Genomic DNA, 19,164 nt, shown 5'->3' with positions numbered 1-19,164 from the left:
GCTTTCAAGTGTATTTTATAGGTAGACAGATTATGTACTGTATGAGGGATTGTAGGCTATGGATAGCAGAAAGGAAGTTATCAGAATTTTTTTGTTTGTTAGGGGGTTTTTTGTTTGTTTGTGGTTGGGTTTTTTTAAGTTAAGGTAACTTCTGAAAGTTAATTAGTAGCTGAAAAACAGACTGGTGTAGGGAGCCATAAGGATAAATTTTCTTTATGGCAATGATAATTCTCTGGTAGAGCAGGGGAAACCCTCTTAGATTTTAATTGAAAGTGAATTCTGAAATATATCTCACTTCTCTGCTTCTGTGACTCTTTGAAGAGAAAATATGAACTTCAAGCTGATGGTCTCCTTCTCCTGTGTGAATAGAGAAATGAATGAGAAAACAAATGTGATTTCCATCATTTTTAGTGCACTACAAAGTAATGATTCATAGAGAAGTGAAAGATGAGATGTTTGTAGTCTAGATAACTAGAATCCTGAAATAGCTGAGATGAGAGACCTTTGCAACAATTTTCCTCTGATAAGCTAGAGATGCAAACAAATGGTTTGGGTTCAGGTCCCTGGGTGGGATTCAGTTCCTGAGTTCCATACAGCCTGTGGATAATCAAAAACTGAAGAAGGTATTGTAAACAAATATGCCATACACAGTGTAGATTGATTTGTGGTGTCGTAAAGGAGGGAACAAGCAATAACTGAAGGGTAGGAACTGCAGCCATATGGTTGTTCCCTTCTTTAGGTTGTTTTTAGTCCTGGTTTGCTCTTGGGATAAGATTTGAAGGCTAATATTAGGATATGTCTACAGCTGTGTCCCTACCCAGTAATTCTGGTTACATGTTAACAGGTGTCACCAACTTTGGTAGGTCCAGAGGTCATAAGGAACTAGTTCCATACCAGCTTTTGAAAATACACCTGCTTGCAGCAGACGTTGGAAGCTTCCTTCTGCAGGAAGGCTGGGAGGTCAGGTATAACCTGACCTCAGAAGTGCTGTGGGACACATCTAAATGTCCCAAGAGCAAAATTTCAATTGCAGCTCCTGGTTTTGTCATTGAGTTATAAACACAAAGAGCCTGTCCGAAGAGAAGAGGATTCTTGTATTTCCATACCTCTCTAGCAAAAGTAGAACTCGTCTGTCATTCTGAGACCTCCTGTCTAGAATTCACCAAAGCTGTGAGAGCAAAAAAACCTCTCCTTATCAAAATTAGTAGAAAATACACAGCAAAACAAATTGCTGCTTCTAACTCACTCCTTGGGACTTATGGAAGGCTTCTATGGAAGGCTTCTCCTTATTTCTAGCCCTCTCCCCTTTCTTGTGATACTTGTGATCACAGGGGGTTTTTGCCTTTTTTTTTTTTTATATGGATCTGAATGGGTGCTACAATGAAGAGTGTTTGTGGCTTGTTGAAAGATCTGGATGTCATTGTCAAAGGGTTAGAAACTGTGATAATGGTACCTTTAGAAAATCCTTGGTAAAGGTCACTGATCACTGTGCTTATTTGGATGGTATTAGCCAAACTATGCTTATGGCTATTTCTAGGGGTGACTGAACCTGAGAGTTAGCTGAAAGGCTTTATTCACTGTGGCATTTTCTGTGTTTGAAAAACAGCTTTTTCACTATTCTGTATGAGAGCACACTTTTCAACCCAGTGCTTCCCTGTTTTGGTGAGTGCAGGGGCCTGCTCCACTGAACTGATGCCATTGAGGAAGCAGGGAGGAGGAACTCTGTGTCTAGCTGTTCTCCTTAAAACCCCTTGTGACTTTCTCCATGGAATATTGAGTGATGAAAATGCTTGTCTTCTTGCTCCCTGCTTCCAAAGCTGTTCTTTGAAGGAGTGTTCACGATTTTTTTCTCTCCCTTCCCCTCCTGAGTCATCTTGGGCCTACAGTTTAGTCTTCTATGGAGACACAACGAATATTAAAAAAAAAAAAAAAAGGCAAAGTGTACCTGCTGCATAGCCAAAGGAACCTTGGTCCAGGAACATATATGACTTCATTGAACACCTTCACCAACAGCAATGGGGAAAACTATTCATTGTCTGCTGTTCATTGGCATACAGTGTAGTGGAAACTGTATGAAGCTAAACCTGCCAACTCGCAATCCTTGCTGTTAGACCTATCCTTATGCCCCAGTAACTGGGTCTTCTGTGGAGAAACTAGATTATTCTTATCCTTGCGGGTTGACTTGCCTCTTTTTAGTGGCAAATGCTGCAAGAGTCCAGTAAGTCCCCAAAGAAGACTGTGGTTTCTCTCTAGTCTGTTAGCTCCTTGGGGTGCAGTTCAGTAGACAGCCATCTGCTCATACATAATTCACTCTTTTTAAAGCTGGAAGGGTTCCTGGCTTGTGTTGTTACTGTAACTGGGGAGTGCAGTTACAATATGCCTTGTTAAACTACTTCTGAAAGAGAGGAGAAAACTGTGCTGTATTTTTTTGCAGGTGAGGTGAGAAGAGTTAGATTGCATGACCTCCTGTGGGGGGGAAATCCTTCTGACAACAAACCATGAGGGAAAAAACTGTAACAGATCCTCTAGGAAATGTTGAACCACATAGTTAATTTGAACCCAGCACAAAGACTGTGTTTAGCATTTTTCCAACTTTCCGTTGTGTCAGTGAGGATTTGCCTCTCCCAGGATAAGCAGTATATTAGGGATAGGATGACTGAACCTGCAGGGATGTCCCTCTTCTCAAAAAGCCTTATAGATTTTAATTTGAAACAACATATCTCCTTCAATCCCTGTACTAGAGAAAAAGCACCACATGAGCACCTCTTCTTCCAAGATGATCATTCCCTTCACAGATCTTTCTCCTTTTTTGATTGTACTGTCACAAGGGACATAATATATTTTCACATCATCACATTTTCTGCAACAGTAATACTGAATTTCAGGGATGTATTATTGTCTACCTTCTGTTGATCCTGCCTACTCTTGAGGCACTAATCCTGTGGATGAGCATCTCAGTTATCTTTTCTTTAATCAAGTAATGCTATTTTTAGCATGGACACCTTATATACTAAGGTAATGATAGTAGCTTTTTAAGTTTTTTTAAACTGCACTCGTAGGGGCTTAGAGATTTAAGCTTTACTGCTGATAAAGAATCAAGGGCTGTTGTGGTGAGGAAGAAGCAAGGGGGAAATTCAGGAAAGGGTTTATGAACACAGAGAAAAACAATACAAGAGGACGAATCCTTAGGGGGTGTGGGGTTGAGTGGTTATTTTTCTAGAGGGGATATAGCTATTTAGACCCTGGAAAATTTGTAATCTCCTTTAAGTATAGAACAATGTAAGGGTTATGGGGAAAACTAGAAAGAGGGAAAGCAGATGGCTGTTGGAAAGAAAGTCTGGAAAAGGAGGGAGACACAAAATGAGAAAAGCAATAATGAAAGTAATAAAGGGACAGTACTTTTAATCACTTTCTCTAAAATGCATGAGAATATGCATATTTTATGCCTCTGTGTGTGTGCAAAAGCCTGTGTATGGAACAGCAAAGTGCATGTAAGTTTTCTGACACATCTGGAATACCTGCAATGCTCTGGACCAGTAGGCAAAAGAGATATTATAAGGTTTATTTAAATTAAAGAAAGATGAAGTTTGATGAATTAAATATGAAAATGAATAATACACATTGTGCAGTAGCCCTTGAATTTGCTTTGCTGCTAAATGCAATTTATTTTGCATCCATTTATTTTTTCCTGTTATAGCTGCAGGTTTGTCATTCTTCATAACACAGAACCCATTGCGGGAATTGTCAGGAGATAAACTGGAGGCTTTTAACTGAGAAGAAAATTAGGAAACTGTAATCCTGCTATCTCAGTCTGGGACTGATTGCTACTACTACCTTAATTCCACTTAAATTTTTCAGCAATCGAAGAGACTGAAAGATGGCCACATCAGTGCCACAGTCAAGCTAAATGTTATGAGGGAATTGATGTTTCTGGACTGTGACATTTGTATCACAGTCAGCACTTCAGAATGGAAGAGATGCTGATGGAAGAGATGACACTGCATTTAGCAATGAGTGTATTTCTCCTCCCATAGTCATCAGGTTGGTTTAGTTCTAGTTTAGTACATGTTTTTGGTCTTGGAGCTCTGTTCTGCAATGTGGACAGATTGCAAGGCAAGGGCAAGATATTATAGCTCTTGGCTTCTAAGTAAATGTCTGACCGTAGAATTGCCCACTGGATTTCTGATGTCTGATTTTCTAGTGAAATGCCTTAGTAAACTGAGATTCTTATGAATGTACCTGCTTTTTCCCTTGACTCTGAAAATGGGCATATGAGCAGTGAATACTGAAGTGAAACATTCCTTTACATCTTTAACCTGCTATAATCATTCTCCTTCAAACAAATCCCAAGAAAAAGTTGTCTGTACAGACATTCGTGTCTTGATTTGACATCACCAAAGGGGTGCAGGCAAAGATTTTGGTATTAATTTTTTAATTTTTTATTCCTTTGACCTCAGACACAGGTCAAAGAGCTTCATAATTTTTTACAGTTCAAAATGTGTCAGTTGAAGAAAAAAAAAACACACGCTACAGGTTTTCTTCAAGTAAATCAAAAGCACTAGTAATTGCCTTTCAGATTTTATTTCAGATAAATAGTATATTCATGACTCAGTATGGTGCTGTAGACAAATTAATATTAAGGGAAACACGGAGCAAACTACAAGAACACTGAGAGAAGAAAGCATCTGGGAAGCGCTTTTTCTTTCTGTAATGAAGAGAAAAAGATGGTAATGCCTTTAGATGAGGTTCCTAAACAGATGTGTGCAGAGCTGTATGCAAACTACTTCAAAGTAGGACACAGATGTTATCTGAATAATTTTCCTAGCACTTTTCCATATACGTGCATGGCCAGCTAGGAGTTGCTGTAGTCATCACTGCCAGTGGTGATGCCAGAACAATTCAGTTTGGAAATTTCTGCCTCCAAACTGAGACTGATATCCAGGAATGAAGGGGAACAATACTACTCTCTTTAAGGTAACATTGTGCCTATTACCTTCTGGTATATTATATATTCATAAAAGGCAATCACTTAAACACTTGAAAAGCCAGAAGTTTAGGAGCTATTGAGCTGTATCACCACTCATAATATGAAGGCTTATCAGAGCAAGTAATTCTACTCAAGTTTGGATTAAATTTTTCTGCATCTGCATTTCAACTTTGTATTTTTACAGACATGAATCATCTAGCTGAAAGTTATGTATCTCTGTACAAGCAGTGTGTCTTCCAAAAGAAGAGCTTAGAAGCTTTTACAAGGAATTCAGTTTCCCAGTTGCTCCAAGGGAGTTAATGTACGGAGTCAGAATGTATGTGTACGTAGTGATTACAAAGATGCTTTGAGCAGGATAAACTGCACAGAATGCACAACTTGATGCAAATATCAAGTATGCTTTTTGTCTGCCCTCCCCCAATTTTTCTCTACACACTTCCATCTTGTAACTGCAATATTTGCTATTTATATCTGCAAAAAAGACATGCAAACAAATATTATTCCCTCAGCAAAGACCCACACAGTACACTAAGTCCATGGAAAAATAAGGCAATTTGGGTATGGAGGGGTTAAATATGGTATGGCATTTTTTTCACACACAAACACTTTGTTCCACATTGTGTATCTTTGTTCATAGACACTTTAATTGTCCTGCAGTCACAGTGATTTCTCTCAGAAATCCTCCTCCCTCAATCATTCAGTCCCTAGAGCACTCACTTACAGTCACTTACCTGTGCCACTGCTTCTCTTTGAACTTAATCCCTCCAATGAATCTGACTTGAGTTTTCCTTGCTGGGTTTGAAAGCCTTTTGGCAAAGTTGTTCTTATCCTGCTTTGTCAGGTGGACCCCATGTCTCCTGAGCAGTTCTTCTTCCTCAGAGGAGAGTGCTGTACTCAGAAAAGCTGAAACTTTGCCCACTATGCTAGTTCTACTACCAGCTATCGACTTGCAAAATAATTGCTCCTACATTTATGTCTCTTCAGCAGGGCTGAGGAAAACACCAGCTAGGCTCCCTTATGTCATTCCTTATGTGGCTAGGGTCTCCCTTAGCAGGATCTTGGGTGTCCACATAGATGGGCAGAGACAGATAATACTTTGAAGGACCGATAGCCTTGGCTGTCTTTCTCTAACATGCTGGATCTGAGTTAAGGAATCACAGAAAAACTAGTTGGAAGGGATCTTTGGATATCATCTAGTCCAGTCTTCTGCTCAGCCAGGGGAGTTGTTCAGTGTCATCAGACTGGATTGATGGGCTAAGACCAGCTGCATGGGGTTCAATTAGGAGAAGTTCCAGGTCCTGCACTTGGATCACAACAATCCCTTGCAGTGCTACAGGCTTGGGGCAGAGCGGCTGGAAATCTGCCTGGTGGAAAAAGACATGGAGATGCTGGTTGACAGCAGCTGAACATAACCCAACAGTGTGCCCAGGTGGGCAAGAAGGCCAATGGCAACCTGGCTTGTATCTGAAATACTGTGGCCAGCAGGACCAAGGTAGTGATTGCCCCTCTGTATTGGGCATTGGTGAGGCTGCACCTCAAATCCTGTGTTCAGTTTTCGGCCCCTCAATTCAAGAAAGACAATTGAGGTGCTGGAGTGCATCCAGAGAAGGGCAACGAAGCTGGTGAAGGGACTGGAGCATATATCCTATGAGGAGTGGATGAAGGAGCTGGAGTTGTTTAGCCTGGAGGAAAGGAGGCTCAGGAGGGACCTTATTGCTCTCTGCAACTACCTGAAAGGAACTGTAGAGAGGTCGGGATCCATCTCTTCTCCCAGGTAATCCAAGTTCTTACTTCTTCCACCAATTCTATTTGCTGACCATGATGCCATATGGTATGGAATATCCTTTGGTTTAGTTGCAGTCAGCTGTTACAGTTGTGTCCTCTGCCAAGTTATTGTGCACCCCCAGCCTCCTCGTTGATGGGATGGGGTGAGAGGCAGAATAGGCCTTGACTCTGTAAGCACCACTCAGCAGCAGCTAAAACATCCCTGAATTATCAACATCATTTCCAGCACAAGTTCAAAATACAGCCCCATACCAGCTACTGTGAAGAAAATTAAACCAGCACAAATTGGTATCTGGACATACGACTTTACCGCTTAGTGTCAGAACATTTTCCCATTCCCTCCATAGGTAGTTTCAGGTCATGATATAGCAACTCTTCTAATGACCTCAGTACAATGAACATATTTAAACCTTTTACTAGAAGGCAGCATATCCTCTCATTGAAATAGACTTGCATTTTTTCTCTGAATCTCTTTCAATTTGTCAACAGATAGTCACCAGAGTGTTCTTGAATAGTGGAAGTGACAGGCTGTGATTGCTAACTCTTTATATTGCTAAGCCTGGGACTTACCCTTGGGTTGTGTTGCATGTGCCTGAAGCCTCAGTATGTTTTGGCAGACAAATTGTTTCATCCTTCCTTTTATCATGCTGATGACTGATAAGAAAGAATGCATTTGGTTTACTGGCAGCTGTTTGCTTTTTGGATGAGCAAGGCTACTAAATTTAGCACTTTTTGGCACATTCTGAATTTGTTCTCATCCAGTGTAAGATAAATGAAATAGAACTGGTTATTTCAGTCTTGGATTTCCTTGACCTGAAGGCCTTACACTGTTGCAGTCATCTCTCAAAAGAAGCTAATATCTTTTAGGTAAGAGGGTAGTCTGACCACTTGAAGACAAGTGGTCTAGCCTTAATTTTACCACTTCTTCATTGCATTCCACTTAGAAAATGGTAACACAAAAGAGTAAAAATGAAATTAAATAAAGTTTTTAATCGACTGGTTTAAACTCTTGGACTTTCCATTTTTGAAACAGCAGTTGACTAACTCACTCTACATCCAGCATTCATGAGCATCCACACACACATGGATTGCATTGTCCAATTTGAAGCATCTCTACCATCTTCACCAAGAGATGAGATACTCGACCTTCCTATGAGACTGTTTCCAGCATCTATATCCATTGCAAAGGATCTGGCTAGAGTCAGACCAACCATGCCCAGAAACTAAGAGCACAGACCAGGGCTTTCCAGGGAATAATCTGCTTGATCATTTATTTTCATAGACAACCATGCTCCAGATCTTGAAAATTTCTGGGCATACTTGAACATACCATTATAGATGTAGCCCTAACATAACAGCAAGCAGAATTTCTTGAGCAGAGTCCAGAGTCAGGCAGAAAGAAAAGAAGGGGGAATGCTGACACTTCTTTCACGCTGAACCACGTAATTTCTCTTTTGGGAAGTAGGGTATAAAAGCACTGAGCACCTTCATTCCACCTATGGAAAATTAGGGTACTGGGAGACTAAAAGCTGTGCTGGGGCAAGTTTCATGTGGCCCATGAAAGGCTTCATGTTTTTTAGCACATTTTCTTTCCCCTTTCTTACTCTTTCCATCCAAAAGAAATCAATTTATTTGTTGAATGAAGAAACACAACTAATCACAGCTATTAAAAATGGATTGACACAGGCATGCTCTGTTTACAGTGTTAAAAATGAATGGTGCTCTAAAGTTCTGTAGACAATGAAAATAAAATTTTAAGACTTGAAAGTTTATCTTAGCTCCAGTTATAAGAAGGCAGCAAAAATATTTCAAAGTGCTTTGCAGAACTTCTGGGTAAAAAGTAAACACCTACTACTTTAATCCTGATGCTTTAAAATTATGCCCTTGAAGGAACCAACTCTACCCACAAATCTTCAGAGGGAGATTCCCTTCATCCTTTTGACATCTTTGATCAGTCATGAGATACGGAAGAGCAACACCATCAGAATCCTTCTTGTTGGATGCCTAATTCCAGACTCTTTTGAAATTAATGTAAATTCATTGTTCACATCTACATTGGCTCTCAAGTTCATTGGCAAAGACAGATGAAACTTGTATTGCTTATGTTTATAGTTCATTGTATAAGTTTCACACATCTAAACAAGAGAACTGCATTTGCTAAAGAATGGGATGTGTTCCATTCCAATGGATCCCTCTATAGCGCAAGTCCTAACTTTTATAGAAGGAAAAAAATGCTTTGGTTCACTGAGTATATAAGTCACTGTAAGTTATTCTCACTGCTGTAATAGTTATCTTGTTCCATTTCCATTACATATAAGATCAAGATAACAACCTTTTTATTTTATGCAGAACACTGAGCAATTGTTAAAGAGAAATGGTCTTTTGTTTGCCATCAGACTGACCAAGCTGAGAATCAAAGCTGAGAATCAAAGCTTACAGTGTGAAAACAAAAGGCTTTATGGACACATTGCTATTCAGTCCTCTCCTTATGGTGCCAGGAAGCCTTTTAGCTGGATTTCAAGAGTGACCAAGTGAGTTGAGTATTTTTAATTTTTTTCCTTTCCCTAGGGGAATCATGTATTTGGTAACCTGGTGGTCACATCAGAGGCCCAGTTTCAGATTCAAGATGTATTTCAAACTTTGGGTCAGGAGGTTTCATCTCTTTTGTGCTGCTGTTCCTTCTTCCATCAGATGGGGAGCTAAGGGAGTACTCATCAAAATAAAGAGTATTTACTGAGAATTAAAGCTAGTTAGTTAGTGAACTTTACTTTGGTATTTCACATTTTAAGCTACTGTTATTGTTGTCATCTATCAACAGCATATTGGGTATCCAGTGTGCCTCATAAAACTGTCACATTTCTGGCCATCAAAACTTTCAGAGAAAAATGAAAAGCGATGACTTTGTTTTCACTAGGTAAAAAGAATGAAAACACTGTGACTTGCTGAATGAATAACAATATGGGAGCTGTCTTCATGAATGCAGAGCATTTTGGAAGTGCCTTTTCACCCCTTCCCTCTCCACTCAATAAACAAACTCTAGGACAAAAGTGGAACATATTTTGAACTTATGACAGTAGTTGTTTTCAAGTTTACACTTTAAATGGGGCTATTAGAAGCAATGTGGATGCAAAGACTTATCTACCTCGTCCTGAGTTTTACATTCATTTCTTTGGTGGATTATGTGTTCTGACAGTAACCTCAGTTGAGAAAATGGATTTTTGTCTGGGAAGTGAAATTATTTCAAATTTTACTTTGACCTGATACAGTTACTTTATGCTTGACCATCACTCAGTCAATAACTGGGATTATGCTTGCCATTGAGGGTGAATAAGAGGAGGGGGGAACCATACCAGAGGGAAAGTGGGGCTCTAAGACGAGAGGGTATAATCAGAAGATGATAATTTTCCAATATTTAAAAATATATAAGTGTTATCTGAAAGTTAAAACTAATTTCTCTGCTAGATATTTTTGGACACCATAATCTGGAAGTGATTTTTATCTCTAGAGTGCATTTTGGAGTTACAGAGTCATCATGTTTAACTGACAAGGGGTCAAGAAGTGGGGGAGTTGATTAGAGAGATTACCCAGTGAGAAGGAAGGGAAGGCTGAGGTGACTATTCAGTGAGATGGAGGAGTGTGTTTTGTAGAGGCATTTTGTAACAATGGATGCATATGAGAGATGTAGTAAGTGTGCTGTTGTTTTTCTATACATATGAGACTTATCTCCCTCCTGCTGTCTTTGGAAACAGTTTTGTAGGCAGGAATAAAACAAAAAATACTCTGTACATTACTTCAGGGCATGAAGTTGGTTTTCTCCTTGATGGCATTGAAAGTTCATTACAAATTCAGCTTTCTACTCTCAGAGCATGTATAATTGAAACGACAAATCCACCAGAACCATTGGATATGAATAAGGTCTGGATTACTCTATACAATCCCTCTGGTTGTGCAGTTGGCATAAGAAAACAGTGACTTCACTGCATGTTACAATTAGGAAAAATTTAATTTCTAAATCCAAGGTGGGACAGGTAAGATTTTTACATTTTACTAGCCTTCTTCTTATACCTGTTTCTTCTTTGTAGCCCTTGCATCTTGAAAGGTTTACTTCCCTTTGCATCTTGTAAGTAACTACTGGCAGAAATACACCATTTACCCAAATGGCTTAAGGTGGAAATAAAACTTGCCAATACTTCCTAGTTACTTTGGACATTTTCTTTGGAAGAAAACCATGAAAGCAGAATGTAGCTCTAGAATTGAATTTTGAAGCAAATGTTTGGAATTTATACCTCCTGGTTTTTTGGTCTATTTTTGTTAAGGATCACTTTTTTCATGTGTGGACTATATTATTAGTTTTAATCTCTCAAGTGATGAATTGAATGGTTACAGTCTCAGCCTGTGCCCTCAGTTTTTCAGGTGTTTGTTCCTTGAAATGCTAGAAGACCTGTTGCTAGCAGGCAGAGATAAATGCCTTACAAGGACCCTAGTAAATGAGCACAGTAGCATACATGGATTATCTGTGTAGTTAACACTTGATGCGGGAATAGACTGGGGATGAATAACTTAACAGGAGATTGGAGAACCTACTGCTGAATATAAACTTACATTCCTTTCAACTTCTCCTACAACCCATTAGAAAAGAGGTCAGTGGTTTAGAGTTGTTCTTTCAATTTGTTGCAGAAGCAGATGGGAGAGGCCTGCATCCTGTGAGAGAAATTGTGGTGAAGATTTGAGCCTGTTCCTGTATTAAAAGCTGAACAGTTAGAACCGATGTTTCTATTGTTATTGAGTGAAAGCACTTGTAAAGCAAAGCCCCCTTTCCATATTACAACCTCCTCTGAATTTAACCCTCTTTTGAATTCTCTTTGTTCTGTAGCTATAGTTGCTTTGCTGAACTCTTCAGTCCAACTCCGAAAATTTTGGGAGGTCTCTTGCACACCCTATTGAACTATAAATGAGCTAAAATGTAGGTCAGTCTAATTTGGAACGATGCCTGTATAAAAAGTTGTTGCCTGCTGGATGAAACAACTTAAATGACTGCTTTGGTATAGATTCTGGATAGTTTCTGAATTCCTGGATAGATTCTGAACTGTAACTCCAATACTACACGTTGTTTGAGATTTTATGTTAATTTTAATATAGTTAGCATCCTATCTAATGCTTCCTGGAAAGGGACAGCACTAAAGAACTACAATGTCCTTAAATCCAGCTATAAGATGAGCACTCACATACTGAGAGAAACATCACAGGACCGTAATGAAGCAACTTGTGACGTAATACTCTTTTCTCTCTAAGTTTAGATTTTTCTGTGAAAAAAATATTTGAAAACGCTACCTTCCACCAACTTCCCATAGCCACAACAGAATAAATCATTCAAACAGGCAACAATAGAAGGAACTAAAAAACTATTATTTTATTAAAGTATCTTTTTTTCTAATTTCTCTCAGACAATGGTATTAGGAAGAGATGGTAAGAAGGCTATATGCTAACCTGAGGCTTTATTTATGCTTAGTGATGTGGCATTTGCCACAGAAATGGTGTCCCAAACTTCAAAAAGCTACATCCCCGTTGAGAAAAACAAAATTGACCCCATCGTGTGCATCTATGAACAATTTTTTAAGTAAAAACCTGTTTTTTTTTTCTTGCTCACACTCTCTATTCCTTCCCCAGATCTCCCAAACATACTTTCTGAAATGCTAATTCATATCCCCCACCTAGAATCTACCATTCCTTTCTCACACTGTTTTGAGGTACTTTGAACTAGTCTGGGCAGGACCTTGAGCAACCTGATCAAAGTTGGCCCTGCTTTAAGTGGTGACTGAATCTGATGACCTCCAGAAGCCTCTTCAAATGTAAGTAATTCTGTGATTCTATTAACATTATTAATTAGACTGTGGGTTGATATTTAGAGTAGATTAACTAATAGTCATCTATGAGCATTACAGGTAAACTCTGACCCCTGGTCTGCATGGCACAGCCCAGCTTCTACCTTCCAGAACTGGAACTTAGATGTAAACCTTGCACCTTTTGAAAAATCTGTTCTTGGACTATTTCCATGAATCTAGAAATAAAACCTAACCCTTAAGCCCCAGCCCTTGCTGGCACTGGTACCAGTTCAGAAAGAATATTTCTGCACACATTTTCTTCATGTTCTTTTCTTCATTGTGGATTGCCAGACACACTTGGGTATTTATAAAGGAGATAGGACACTCGTGAAAAATTTCTCCACTTTTTGAACTGCCTGTAAAAAGGCCCACACCAGAAAGGTGTTCCTTTATCATGTGAGATGATTGTTCTAGCTCTGCTCAAAACAGTTTTGAAACCAGACAATCTGTTGTATAGATTTCAAGTCTTCATGAGAAATCAGAGTGGGCTGTTGGCAATGGAATCCAGACCTGCTTACACTGGTAAGCCACAGGCTGCTCGTAAGAAGATGAAAGATGAGTCTGATATGGAAGTATGGCATTGACTGCTACTCCAGGAAGAGAAATCATTGCTTGGCCTCCTGCAGCTTTCCCATGTGCCATGAAAAAGAGCAGCATGCTGGTAAACCACTGTATTTTCTTATACTTTGGAAGAAGAAAACACTTTTAAGTCCGTGCTCTGCTTCACACCTTATTTTCTCTTCTCCTGACTTAGTCACACTCCTTTTCTTCTCTGCTATATCTAAAGCTCTTCCAGCTGTGGCTGGCACCCAGGTAGCTTCTCTGTGTATAGTGAGAGCTACAAGAAGATGTGAAGAATGCAAGAAGATGTGAAGGGTGCAAGAAACCCTCAGGGATGGCGTCATTACACAGGTCTGCCTGAAAGAAAGGCAAATATATTTGTTCATTGATCCACAAATGGAGTCTGAGAATTTTTCTCTGGTAACTGATACTCTTCAGACCAGACAACGGGAGTATAGAGTACTGTGGATAAATGACAGAGAAAGCTTCTTCTCTAAAGCCATGCAGACTGTGCCATAAGGTACACAGTGCCTTACAGCAACAGCTGTGGTCACTGAAATGGTTCTTTCCAGAGGGAACAAACTGAAGTAGTATTGCTTTAGACAGCCTACCTGGAAAAGCCTGCAGCTTGTGCCCTCCCCTGAAATGAGACCTGTTTTTATGTTACAGTGATGGCTGGCACAGGTCAAAACCATGTCAACATGTATTCTGAATTAAAGCACTGGTAATAATGTGCAAGCGCTTGCATTTGTGCCCTAACACAATTAAATAATAGTTAACTAACAGTTGAACATAACACACAACTTGCAATAAATAGAAATAAACATACTACAGGGCCCTCTGGCCATATGAAAAAGAAAAAGAGAAACAAATCTGCTGCAGTTAAAAATATAGTACCATGTTTAAAGACTTCTTTTGGCTAAGGTTTTTACCCTCAGAGGTCTAAAAAAGTTTACATCAGCCAGCTCTAATCTCTCCTGTTGCAGGCAGCTCAACCCTGCTTCGTAGTTTTTTTCTGAATTACTAATCTTAATGAGATAGCTTTCCTAGGCCTGTTGTCCCCAGCATTTTCTGCATGAGTAGTTAATTTGTGCTTGCTGATAAATTTGTTCTATGTTGTGAAGGGGGCCTTGTGAGAAAAGAGAATATCTATAGACACAGACATGAACCATGGTGTTTTCTTGGCTTTAATCCAAATGGATAAGACTACTGAAAGCCTTCTCTGAATAACCAGTTACCAGGTGACTGTCAGTTCCGGCAGTTAGATCACTGCTGAAACAAATCACAAAGGTAAGTCTCCAGTTTGTTACATAGAGAGGTATTGAAGACAGTTCAGGCTGACATCTTCTACCCTCAACAACTCTAAATACGGGGTGCAGGAACTTCACTTTTGCAGTTAAAAAGTGACCCATCTTATGGAGAAGAAAGGATTTCAAGTCCTTGTTTGCAGCTCCAACCTTGATTCTACTGTTTGGATTGTAGGGAGTTAAATGACATTTGATCAGATATGTGAGGGGCTGCTTATCTTGGCAGGGTATGTCTGTGATATCTAGGAAGGGCAGCTGTGTTGATCTGATTTTGCTTTTAAAAACACGGGGGAGAAAAAGATAGACAATGGACCATCAAACATATTCTTTATTTTATTTTGTTTTGTTTCAGGAGGAATTCTTTAGTGCTGAAATGATGATCCCTGCAAGGCAAAAATGGAAAAAACTTGGTTTTGTTTGCCCATGGGTAGGCTGCATTGAACTGGATGAGTTGACAAGTTTTGGGATTTGGTCTGTTTGCTGGTTTTTTTTTTTCCTTTTTTTTTGAGAAATGCCTTCTGTCACCATTGTGGGAACTGAGCTGCTGAGACGCAAGTATTTGAAATAAGGGTAATGGGGCATCAGAGTTTTTGCTGTGCTGGTTGAAGCTCTGAAGAAAGGCTAGAAATGAACACTTTATGGAGCAATTTCACTTGACCTCTTTGCTTGAGTACTTTGTGAATTCAGCTCAATTTGCTTCAGCCTTCACTATATTTTATGGCATGGGTATTTTTCCCTCCCCCGTGGCACAAAATAGGTCTTTTCTCACAAGAAGTTAATTGCCTAGGATGAAATCTGTTGAAAAAAAATTCATGCTGAGAACAGGTAGCTCTTTTTCTCTTCTTTTCATGTAAGTTTGGTGAATTTCAATTTGTGGCAAGTTTTGCTGTTGCACAGCAACACTCCACACACAAAACAGCCATGAACACCACATAAATATAATACTAATAAACAAGCAGTGAAGCTAACTAATAGGTGACAGATGAGGTTTTTCCCTGTCTCCCATTGCTGTCTAGTTCTTTATCTTACTTATGGTTTTTTAATCCTTTTTATTTTAGTATGGAATGTTATTGTGGACATAACATTAATATCCCCTCCTTAAGCAGCACCATCCCAATACTCCAGAAAGCAGACCATCTCAAAATGTGTTTTGAATCTCGATTGACCTCAGATAGTTGGAAATACCAAGGACAGCTTGTGTGCAGCATGGGTAGGTGAGTGCCTCACACAGACATGGGGGCATGTGATCGGTCCGTGCGTGCCTCCGGTTATGTTCCTGGTCACTGCAGAGTACTTGTACACTTGATAAAATTACAAGCAATGTCAGAAGCCATCAGGAAATACTTAAATCCTTTTTCTCCTTCTAAAGGACTTGTGCATTTGGCTGTCTGACAATGACCTGAAGCCAGATAACTGTCACAGTCCATCTGCAGTGCACCAATGGGGGTCAAATAATTTCTTAGCCACTGATCCTTCACCAGTGACCTCATATGTCTTCTGCTCAGTAACAGTAAGCAGTAGTCCCACCCCCTTCCCAAACATGCACTTCTCGGTTCCCTCCTGAGCCTAGGTGTGAGATTAGGCTGCATGCCTGGCATCTGCTGTGCTTCTCCTGATGGTATGGCCCAATGACCAGAACCTTTATTTATCCTTCTCTCTTTTTCTTTCATGACTTTTTTTGTTCTGATGCTGTATTTACGTCTTCCTCAGAGCTATTATGGTCACTGCAGAAGCAGTATCTGTCCCTGTAATAGGACAATGCCTTAACAAATCTGATATAGCACTACCTCCACATGTTTTGGGGAGCTGGTTATATCACTCCAAGGGGATGAATGTCACTTAATGTTCAAAATATTGCCCATGCTTTTCTGCACTTGTTTCAGCTGACTGCATCTGACTAAATTCCTGAATAGTCATGCTGATGTTTCTCACTCTCTTGGAAAAAAAAGTGCCTTATAGAATACCCCTGAAGTATCAGTCACCTTTCTATCTGTGATGATCTTGCCTACACCAAATTACTCCATTACTAGGGGTAAAATTTTGACTCCCCAGGGCAACAGTCATTCTCTAACAGAGCTATGGGTTCACAGAACGGGATCCAATGGCAATGAAAACATAGCGCTAGTTCATAGCTGAGGACCTCAGACTTGCCCCACAACCTCTGAAAGGCTTTCACTGCTGGTTGTACTCTGTCCTAAGAACAATTCTGTTTCATCAGTCAGAGTTTGCCTCATAGATCCAGAACCACAGCCAAAGCAGTCACACTGGTGAGGGCTTCCAGTATTTCTCCATGGCAGGGGAAGAGAGGCAGCATCACTATTCTCAAGTGTTCTCCCAGAGTATCTGCTGTAGAGTCAAGGCCACTGTTGTCATCCCTCATACTCCAACTGTGACACTTTTTTTGAACATTGAATGAACTAGAACCGGGGAGTTCAGATAGAGCATTATGATGTCACTTGGAAATGCACAAATAAAGGCAGATTAAATATTCTTTAAATATGGGAAGTCTTATTAGAGCTGACAGGAACATTAAGATGTCCCCGTCATTTACTTGAAATGCAAAACAATAATGTGGTGCTTCACAAATGGGCTCATAAGCAAGGAAGTAAAGGTTTGTGGGAGAGCTTCTCTTTGTACAAGCTCAACATATATGCATGACAGGGACACCCAAGCCTTCAGACCAGCAGGCTTTTAGTCTGCATGTAGTAGAAAATAGAAGCCTCATCACTAACTGACTCAATGTGATGATCCAGTTTTATTGTACCAGACTCTTTGCTCAAGCACAAGTAGCCATATTTTCTAGAGGAATAACTGTCAGTCTGACCGTAGTTTAGATTAGAACACTATTCTTACAAAAATCCCAAGAGGTTGTGTTTGCTGGTGAGTATAGCAAAGACTTCTGTCACCTCAGGCTTTTCTAGTCACTTCAGGCTCCTGTGACATTTTGACAAGGGACATAATGATGTTTAGATCCAGAAGTTCAGCCTCTTCTCATCCTGAAATCATGTCCACCCAAGAGGAATCTATAGCAAGAAGAGAAATGCGTGTCTGGTCTCTTCCTTTGAACATCTAGTGGATACAGAGAAAGATAAAATCAAGCATGTAGAAAATATTCTCATAAGGAATAGGGTCCTTTGAGTTCCCTTTTAGTATGAAGAACTGATAGATCTTTTCATATCCATTAATTGATCTTTCTTTCATCAAAACCTCTTAGACACTTGAAGGAAGACACAGCCAGTATGCTAGAGGCAATGTTTTGTAGGTTGAGTACTAGGAATAGCACAGCAGAGGCAACCTCATATAAATTTCTGTCCTCCCAGCACCTCTTTATTTCATCAGCATTGCAAATCATGGATGCAGATGACAATTTAATATGGAAGGCAAACTAGGATTGGTTTGCTTGTGGACATGTCAAGTCAAAGTCTTGAGCAGTTCTAAGGATGAAGTTCACACAGTCTCTCAAGGAAATCTATTCCAACATCTGACCACTCTCACTGTGAAGTTTTATTTCTTTCAGTTCAGCTGGATTTTCTCTTGTTGCAACTTGTTTCTTGTCCTTTTCCTGGGCACCTCTGAGAAAAGTCCAGCACAGACTTCTCTACAATCTCGTTTTTGTTAATGGAAGACTTCAAGTTGCCCTTCCTCTTCTCCCAGCTAAACAAACCAGAGTCTCTACAGTCTTACCAAGAAAGTGGTTACCCTTCACTAACATGTGTTACTGACTTGTCTTGTCCTTGCTGTCCATCAGAACCAAGCCCTTTTCTGCAAGGCTGCCACTGAGCCAGTCAGTTCCCAGCCTGTGCTGTTGCATGGAGCTGTCACGTTCCAAATGAAGAATGAAGCATTTGCCTTTACTGAACTGCAGGAAACTTCTGTCTGGCCATTCTTCCAGTTTATCAAAGTCCTTCTGAATGACAATTCTGTTGTCCAGTGTTTCAAGTAATCTACACAATTTGCCATCATCTGCAAACTCAGCAAGAATTCATTCTGACCCATTGTTGAGGTCATTAATGAAAACACTGCACAACATCTACCCCCTTACTGACCATCAAGGATCATAGATGGTAACTGACTGTCAACTAGTTTTTGAACAGCTGACACTTAAACTGAATTCAGCAGTCTAGGTAGTTTCTCACACAGTTTTAAGTTGTTCATTCAAACCATATTTCTCTATAAAGATGTTATTTGAAACTGTAAAAGTCTCACTAAAGTCAAGGTGAGCAACATATAATTCTCTCCACTCATCCATAATCAGTTATATGTCATCAGAAAAAGCAATCAGTTTTGTTGGGATAACTTAGTAAATCCATGCTGGCTGTTCCCGCTGACCTTGTTCTTCCTAGGTCTGAGCATGGCTTCCAGAATGGTTTACTTCATAATCTTTCCATAGACTGTGGACAGACCTGCAGTTTCATGTATCTTTTTTCCCCTTTTCTTATAAAAAACAGGTGTACTTCTTTCTGTAATCTTAAGGAACTTCTTTGATCACTGTGAAATTTCAAAAACTATAGAGAGTAGTCTGCTCAGCAACCTTGGAAGTACCCCATCAGGACCCACAGGCTGTGTAGGTTTACTTTGCTTAAGTGGTCCTTGTGTCAGTCTTCCTCTGCTCTGGATATTACTCCTCTTCCTTCCTCCCCAC

General features: G+C 39.8%; 1 long non-coding RNA gene across 1 annotated transcript in view; it reads right to left on the bottom strand.

Moving 5' to 3' along the window:
* Window positions 1-17,270: 17,270 nt before the first annotated feature.
* LOC116787640 overlaps window positions 17,271-19,164 on the bottom strand; it is a 121,904-nt gene continuing 120,010 nt past the window's right edge. Inside the window, exon 3 of the long non-coding RNA XR_004357355.1 lies at window positions 17,271-17,545. This is a non-coding gene — a long non-coding RNA (uncharacterized LOC116787640). The remainder of the gene's footprint in view (window positions 17,546-19,164) is intronic.

The sequence above is a fragment of the Chiroxiphia lanceolata genome, chromosome 5 (genome assembly GCF_009829145.1).
Source record: "Chiroxiphia lanceolata isolate bChiLan1 chromosome 5, bChiLan1.pri, whole genome shotgun sequence".
Taxonomy (NCBI): Eukaryota; Metazoa; Chordata; class Aves; order Passeriformes; family Pipridae; genus Chiroxiphia; species Chiroxiphia lanceolata.
This window is presented reverse-complemented; position numbering and strand designations above follow the sequence as displayed.